The following is a 9,657-nucleotide window of genomic DNA, read 5'->3' on the forward strand; positions in this document are numbered from 1 at the left end:
AAATTTTCCTATTCAACCACCAGAAATTTGGTTGAAATCATAGCAGCACATATAAGTAAAATTAGACAGTATCTCAACTCAAAATTGGTTAACAAGAGTAAAACAGATGGGGCCAATTGTGAGATAAGCTCTAATGCTAATTTTCTTGAATTAGTTTTTGATAATTTAGGAAAGGTAATTCCAACAGTTAAATTGATAGTACTTTTAAGATAACACTTAGTAATAATATTGATTATAATACTGCTAATAATCCTGGTTTAACACCTAATTCTGGGAGTAGAGTTAATACTAATTCCTTTAACCATGTGAGTGAATAAACACCTTTGTAATTAAAAAACAAACTTATATGTCTTTTAGAAAATCAGTGTTTAAAGAAGAATATAGTATATCATTACATGGTAATTGCAAGGGATCATAAATATTAGATAGATTCTTCGGTTATAATTTGTAAAGCTAAATTACATAACAATTCTTCTTCATTTAAGTTTAGGAGGAAATGTAATTCGTAAATGTATTTTAGATTTGAAAGACAAAAACATTAATTAAGATGTAAAGTGGTCCATTATTAGTTACACTCCATTGTACAATACTGATAATTTTAAATGCGACCTTTGCTTAGAGGAAATGTATTATATAACTCAAAATTAAAATTATTAAATTGTAGGACCAGTGTTACATTGAAACGTTCCCATAAATATCGAAAAACATTTAAGCATGTCAATAACACCTTAATATAACTGATTTTCTTGAAATCCAATATGCATAACTTAAAGAATTGTTTTAGAATTCAGAAATAGCTCGATAACTAAATGCTGCACTGTAGAATTTCTATGTTTATTTTTTATTCTTTCATTATTTACTGACATCAACATAAGTTTAAATACTAAACTGGTTTTTCTTAGAATATTATATTTCTTAATTTTTTCTTATATGTATTCATGTATTATAGATATTATTTCAGTTCACTTTGAATTTACCACTCACAACTCTGCTGATATTAATCTAATTTTTATGAACTTTTCTTTTCATTTCAGTGTGCTTAACTCTGTCAAGCTCAAAGTTTTTAATACCACTCCAAATCATAGCTCTCCATGCAAGTGATTCAATACTTTTGTAAGATAATTTAAAACATGTCAAATTTGATTTTAAGGAGTCTTTACAGTTTTTCTTCAGCTTATTTTCCCCCTCTTTTCCAGCTTAACCTCACCATAAACATTTTCTTGGGGATGGAATGATCTGTATCATAGTTGATTCCTAATAAGCATAGCTTGGATTGATGTGATCCTAGCTTCAGCAAGAACATCAGTGTCAGGAATGAGTGAGGATCAGCTGATTCTGGTGAAATCTTTCCTACATTTTTACATGATGTGTGTATAGTGCCTTAAGTTTCAGAAGAATACAACAGTGTGGAAAAAACAAATGAAATATATACCATAATCCCAGTGTCAGTTTTGGTATGGTGCTGTGACCATACTTTAGATTCTATGTCGTCAAAGACTTTTGCTGCATTTTGAATATGAGAAGTGATTTCTGCATCTAAGGCTTCCATCAAAAGACATCACCACTTTAAGCACTGTACCCTTAATCAGTATCTAAAGCATGTTGAATTGTTCTCCAAGGGTAGGTTGATGCTACAACAGTTTTTTTAATTAATTGTGAGACCAAATATGTCATATGAAGAATCAAACACTCTGATTAAGTTCTGTAAGCCTTTCTCAGTACGACTTACTAAGCCACTTACTAGGTCTGAGTATAAAAATTCACATTCCAGAGAGGTAAAGACCTTGGATTTAAAGTTTATTCTTGTCAGCTTAAACATGTTACCTAAAGAGCAGTACTATATATAGATGTCATCTGTTGAAGTTTCAAATACATTTCAAAGTATAGATGCAAAATATATGGCAAAGAGTGTTAGGGCTTCAAAATCACCCTGGTTAACTCCATTTTCAACCTAAAATGGTTCTGATAAGGTTCCACCAAAGTTAATCCAGATCCTCATATCCTTATGGGGAGCCCTGGTTATATTCATAAGCTTTTCAGGATAGTTGAATTTCTCCAGCAACCACAGTATAATTGCTTAAGTGGAAATTTCTGAGGAATATCTTTGTTGTCAGTTGTTGGAAAGGTACATTCTCATGTTTTTTTAAAGCACCTTCATAAATTCATTGTCCCAAGAGCTGTATCAGAATCACAATGTGGCTTCTGCATTTTTCAAGGGTGAGTTATTTTAAAAAGTTCTAGATTAGTTATGTTTAATAAAAAAAAAAATAACTCATTTACCTAAGTTTGAAATAGTCATCTTGCACAGTAATACATCAGTTCCAGCATTCCTTTCCTCTCACATTTAGAATCCAGCCTGGAAGTTGTTTTCTATAAGCAAATTGAGGACCCTCTGTGATTTGCTCTTGATCTTGACAATGGTGTTAAAATGGTAACCATTGAGCTGCATTTTCATCTTGAGAAAGAGATGGAAGGCCACAGGTGCTAAATCTGGCAAATAGGGCAGGTGCAGAAGTGATACTATGTTGTTTTTGGCAAGAAGCTCATGAGTGAGGAGAGCTTGGTGACAGTGTGCATTGTCGTTGTGAAGAATCCATTTCTTTTTGCTCCACAGATCCAGTCACTTTTGCCAAATGTCCTCCCTCAAATACTTCAAAATGTCACAGTAGAACTTTTAATTGACAGCCTGGCCCTGGGGGACGAATTGTTGATGTTGCAAAAAATGATGAGCATGCTCTTGATTGAGCTGTGATTCTGTTGTGCCTTCTTTGGTCATGGAGATGAAAGCCTTTTCCATTATGACAACTGCTGTTTACTCTCAGGGTTGTAGCTGTAGACCCAACTCTTGTTACTGGTGATGATCCTGGACATGAAGGATGGATCATCAGCATCATGCTGACAGAGATCTTGACAGACTTCAACACGATGTTCTTTCAACAGGTGGGGGGCAAACTTGGCAGAGACACGCCGCATGTTCAATTCAGACGTTAGGATTGGTTGCAAAACCCATATGACAGACCAACATCAGCAATGTCATTGATTGTCTTCTGACAATCTTCATGCACAAGCTGATGAATTTTCTTCACATTTCCGGGGATGACGATCATGGCAGGTCTTCCAGATCACTCATTGTTTTCCAGAGACATTCTTCTGCTTTTGAAGCGCCTGTGTCACTTGAAACATAGTGTACAATCCATTGGCTTGTTGCTATAAGCTTGCTGAAGTATGCTCAATGTCTCTGTAGCAGACTTCCCAAGTTTAACACAAAATTTCACGTTGGCTCTTTTTTCCAACTTCCTGCCCATGACAAAATCACAGACTGCAATATACACGTGATCACAAAAATGCGAATTTTACAACTTGTGAAGTAAACTTATCAATTTCACTCAGCACACTGCCTCATGAATGTCACTGCTAGCTCTCACTGTGCATGCAACCATGTGCTGCCATCTGTTGGTGCACTACAGAATTAGTCCGGGAACATTTTGATACCACCTCATGTGATCTTCACTATCTGCCAGATAGTGAGAATCATATCAACTCTCAATGAACAAAACACTGGCTTGTACCATTGTTTTGTAGATCTTAGCAAAGCTTTTGACACAGTTATTAGGGACACAATGGGATACAGTATGAGGCAGTGGCTGTCATGGCTTCTGATTTTAACTGATTGGAAGTGTTAAGTGTAAACATGCACATGTTTAGCTTTGGGGTACAGCAAATATTCAGTTCAGTACCATAGATTTGCTTGTCAGTTGCTTTACCTTAGCTAGTTGAGCATGTCCCTTAGTGTCTGATGATATGCGTATCTTTGATCATGAACAAGAGTAGTGAAGGAATATCATAGCCATGTGTCGAGAGGAATTCTTTGGAGCTCGAATAATTCACCTCTGGATACATGGGTGTTTCATTCATCATCCTTAATCAACCCGTATTCAGTGACCTTTGAGTGGAAAGGAGTACTTGACCTGAAAAAAATTCTAACTGGGCCCCACCTGTAGGGTCATGTGCCGTTTATCTTGATACGAGATCACCATTCCAATAGATGGCCATTTATTTTGACCACTGACCAGATGTTGCTGTACATTGCAGTAACCAAGCCTCTGAACATAGGACTGAACCCAGGCACCAGGAGTACAGCCATGAGTACAGCAAAATATTGATGGTCAGGCCTGTTGAAAGCTTTCGATTGATCCAAATTGATCAGGGCCCCAGCCATGCCAGGTTCCTTCTCTTGGTTAACACCTTGGCTAAAATCTTGTAATCTGTGTTTAGTAGAATTACAGGCCTAAAATTATAAAAATGGTCCCCTTTCTTTTGGACCTTTCTCAGTAGTACCATCACACCTTGGCTTGTAGGACTAGGAATTCTCCCATTCTGTTGCCAGTTGTGGTAGACATCTGCCAAGAGATCACCAAACAAACCTGGCATATAAAAATAAAGGTTGAAGAGCAAACCATCCAACCCCAGTGACTTCTCCCTTATGCAGTCAGTCATTACATAACATATGTTTTCAGCTGTTATCGGTATTTTGCAGAACTCCACATCCATAGCCAAAAGCTGAGGTAGGAGATAAAATTCACCCTGATTTCCAACCCATCATGCATTCTGTACAATGCATCAACGTGCTGCTAAAATACTGCACCCATCTGCTTGGATCTGAGTAGCAATAGCCCATGCCAGCATGTTGGTTGCTATGCCTTTTCTAAGCACCTCTCCTAGCTTCCTAACTAAGTCTCCCTCTATTTTAGACTTCTGTATCACTGTTTCCTTACTAAACCCTAACACCTCAACTCTAATAGTTAGTTCTCTTCAGGGGTATCCATCATTGGTTATTGATTGCTGCAGCCATCAACTTCTGACGAACTAACTTGCTAATCCTGTCTCGGAAAGCTTGATGTGACAGTATTCAACTTCCTGTGTTCAAGGCCTTGCCTAGGTTGACAGTACAGATCACAAAGTTGTGGTCTGTGTAGCTGACGTTTTTGAATTGTGGATAACTTATGCTGGCTTATAGATACAATTGATGACTTGATGTTAGCTCATCTCCACATTATTGCATTTGAGAAATCCAGTTGGTACATGTCAGCCATTTAAAAGCAAGTGAGCACTACACAATATAGACATGCATCCAAGATGGTGTTCTAATCACCCACTAACACTAAAGAGCCAAAATACGCCAAGGAAAATCACCGAATATCTAAAGTAATCTGGCAGCCCCACCCCAGTTGGGACACACACACAGCAACTAATCTGAAAGCACCACCTTCACTATTATATTCAGGACTACCAACTTACCATCTAGGTCCAGGAAATATTCTGTACCTTGAGATCCAGGTTTTTCCTAAAAAGAACTGCCACCCCACCTCTCATTCCAAATCAATTAAGAGGGTTAGTGTGCATGTGTTGAAAACCCTAGACTCACTGACAGTTATCACATTGAGAGCTAGTAATCTGGGATCACTGAGCAAGTGATCCTGATTCCAGGGCAACTCTAGGCCACATACTTTTGTGGCAGCCACTCCAGTGAAAGAAGCCTTACTGTTGTTGCTTGTTGGTGGTGTTGTCACTGCTTTTACTGTTGCTCCTCCTGCTGCTACTATTGTTGCAGCTGCTGTCTCCTTTCTCTTTGCTCTTGCAATTAATGTTAGTACTGCTGCTGCCAACACTGTTGCTGCCAATGCTACCACCACCACTGATACCACTACTGCTGCTACTACCGTTGTTGCTGTTATCGCCATACTGCTGTTGCAAATGCTGCCACTGCTACTACCACCACTACCACAGCTACTGAGACCTTTTTTTGAATGCTTTTGTTCTTGCTACTGTTGCTGCCACTGTCAACGAACGATAAACATATCCATTGTCTTCTCTCCTTCATGCACATTATTTTCGACATCATCTTTAACACATTTCTAAGAGGAACGAGAGAAGGAAAAAGAGGGTTGTTTTCAGCAGTAAGAGAGCAGGTGGAAAGAATAGCTTTCTTTTTGAATGTTTTTAAGTTATGTGTTAACAATGCTGCCATCTTGTATATGGATTTTAAAAAAATGTTAACCAAGCATTTTTTGAGGTGGTAAAATATTATCCCTTAGAGAGCAAAACAACCATAGAACACCAGTTAAATGATTTCTGGTGCTCTTCATAACAAATTATAACAGAAACTTTACACAAAGAAAACGACACCAAAGTGGTGAAAACAACAATTATAACTGAGATTCATGCAACATACTCAAAAATATACCTGTTCTATTCCACAGTGAATAGTAATAATAATAATGATGGTTTCAAATCTTGACACAAGGCCATCAATTTTGGGGGAGAGGTAAATCAATTACATTGATCCCAGTGTTCAACTGGTATTCATTCTATCAACCCTCAAAGGATGAATGGTGAAGTTGACCTTGGCAGAATTTGCACTCAGAATGGACGAAATGCCACAATGCATTTTGCCTGGCATGCTAACAATTCTGCCAGCTCGTTGCCTAAATAATAACAACAATAATAGCAATAATAATAATGATGATGATGATGATGATTATGATAAAACTTTTTAACTAAAGGCACAAGGCCTGAAATTTTGGGAGAGGGGTTAGTTGATTTCATCAATTCCAGTACTTGACAGGTACTTATTTCAATGACCTTGAAAGGATAAAACGCAAAGTCAACTTTAGTGAAATTTGAACTCAGAATGCAAAGACAGACAAAATGCTGCTAAGTATTTTGTCCAGCATACTAATGATTCTGCTGGCTTGCAACCTTAATAATAATGATAATCCTTTCTGCTAAAGGCACAAGGCTTGAAATTTTGGGGGAGGGGACTAGTTGATTACATCAACTCCAGTGTTTCACTGGTACTTAACTTATTGACCCTGAAAGGATGAAAGGCAAACTCAACCTTGGCAGAATTTGAATTCAGTCCATAAAAACGGATGAAATGTGGGTACCATGGACTTGAATTGACGATGAAGATTGCAACAATTGGCCTAAATACTTACCTAAAAAATTCTGATGATTGGATTGTCTTAAAGCACAAAAACAAGAAAACCTCATACTCAATAACAAAACACGCAAGGAAATATCTAAATAAATTCCAAATACAGCAAGTCCCAGAATTAGACGTACTGGAAACAAGCACAGAAAAAGCTAAGCATATGAAAACCCTTGCTAAAACTGCTGCATGAGATATTCTTACTGATAATTGGCAAGAAAACCCTCTCAAAGGCATATACTCAAAAAGAGCTAATAATGCTTGATGTTGACAAACCCTTACCCATCAATGGTTAGCATCTTCTGGCTTAAAATCAGGGAAAGAAGGGTTTATCATAGCAATGATCACATCTCATTCCTTTGGAAATTCACTGTTCAGATTGACAGAAAGATAGATACAAATAGGCCAGACAATATATTGAAGAATTTCAGACAAAATCATGCCTCCTCATCGATATGACTGTCCCATTGACATAAATGTATCTGTCAAGACCTACCAAAAACTGAGCAAATATAAAGATCTGGAAAGAAAAATTGGCAAAATGTGAAACCTCAAGACTAAAACAATACCTGTTGTAATAGGTTCCCTAGGAATGATATCAAAAGTACTTTTAAATGTACTTGACATGTACTTATTTCAATGACCTTGAAAGGATGAAATGCAAAGTCGACCTTAATGGAATTTGAGCTCAAAATGCAAAGGCAGACAAAGTGCTGCTAAGCATTTTGTCCAGTATACTAATGATTCTGCTGGCTTGCAACCTTAATAATAATGATAATCCTTTCTACTAAGGGCACAAAGTCTGAAATTTAGCACACACCATTTACTGTCATCTTAAGATCACAGAATCATTTTATCATCAAATTACTTTTAAAACAAACTTCTAATTTTCTTATGCTTTGACAGACATTCTCAAGAGCAATACTCTGTACAAAATCAAAAATATGGCACTCTAGTCATAATACCAATTTAAACTTCTAACTTGTTGTTTCTTGAGGTCCAAAGGTGAGACTTGGAGTTAACTTGTACAAATACAAGGCAAAAGCCAAACATATAATAATAATAATAATAATAATAATAATAATAATAATAATAATAATAATAATAATAATAATAGTCAAAACAAAGAGCACAATTCGATTGTATGATATTTTATTAGTTGAACGATATTGAGAACTGTTTTTTGGTAACCTTGGATGTTTCTTCCTTATATCCCAATATTGACCATAATGAAGGAGTAGAAGCATGCATGGATGCCTTCAAAAAGCGGTCAAACAAAAGTATTCCATCAAATTTACTCTGTAGATTATTGGGGTTTGTGTTAGAAAGTAGCACAATGAAGTTTAGACAAAGATTTTATCACCAGACGAAGGGTTGCACCATGGGTACCACTATGGCAGTTAATTTTACTAAAGTCTTCATGACGAAATTTGAGACACAGTTACTGAAGACATTCAAATCCCTTCATGGTCATGAACCAATACTTTGGTTACGGTTCATTGATGATGTCTTTTTTGTCTGGGAAGGACTGCAGGATAGTTTAATTTGTCTTCTTGCATTTCTGTGACTGTTATGCTAAAAACTATGGCTTTAAGTCCAAGTTAAAATTTACGTCTAGTTTTTCAAAAACTAGTGTTGAATTTTTGGACACAAAAGTTAAGTTTTCTGGAGGCAGAATAGTGACAGAGTTATTTTGCAAGCTCACATTATCCCCATTTATCTCCACTGCTGCTCCAATCATCCACATCATCTTATTCAGTCAAATCTGAAATCCCAATTTTTGAGGATAAAATGGATTTGTACTGACATAGGGGATTACTGGAAACATGCAAATGTCAAACGCGGTTACAGTGAATCATGATTAAAGGAAATAGCAAATGAAATAGCTAAGATTAGCAAAGATAGTCAAACCTGCGTGCATAATTTTAGCAAACAATAGATGACAGAATTCCAACATTTCGCTGGCATTTAAAAAGTGTTGCATGAAAGTTACCAGCATGTGGTGAAAAAATATCCTCGTTTCCAACAGATATTTCCTCAGCCACCTATTGTAGCCTTTAGATGGAATAAGAATATAAGAGAATTATTAACCTCTATATCTGACTCCAAGAAAACAAACACTGGAGTATCTGCACGCTGTACTTTAAAGAACAGCCACAAGAGAGGTAAGCCCTGTTCATTGTGCAACAACATGAGTGAAGTGAATTCCATCAGAAATTTTATGATTTATACAGAAGGTGGGACATGTAAAGATTCCCATATGGTGTACGCTGCAGAATGCATGAAACACAACTTGATTTATGTTGGTTGTATAACAGAACAATTAAACAAAAGGTTTAATGGGCACAGATTCGACGTCAGGCACAATAACAGTAGTTCGACAGAACTTGCTGAACATTTCGTTTCAAGCGGCTGCAATTTTGAAGAAGACTTAAAAGTGCATATTCTCAGAAAATATTCTGAATCTACCCCACTTTCACTTCTCAGAATGTATGAGGAGAAATATGCTTGTGGGTTATTAACATCACGCCCTGCAGAAATGAATAAGATGACAGAAGGATATCATCAAATTTATGCAAAACTGTTTGATTAAATATTCTTCTTTCTCTCTTTTTCTTTCCCTTTTTTCTGTCGTTTTCTTTTTTGTATTTGTTTCTGTCTTTTTC

The sequence above is a fragment of the Octopus bimaculoides genome, chromosome 7, assembly GCF_001194135.2.
Source record: "Octopus bimaculoides isolate UCB-OBI-ISO-001 chromosome 7, ASM119413v2, whole genome shotgun sequence".
NCBI classification, from domain to species: domain Eukaryota; kingdom Metazoa; phylum Mollusca; class Cephalopoda; order Octopoda; family Octopodidae; genus Octopus; species Octopus bimaculoides.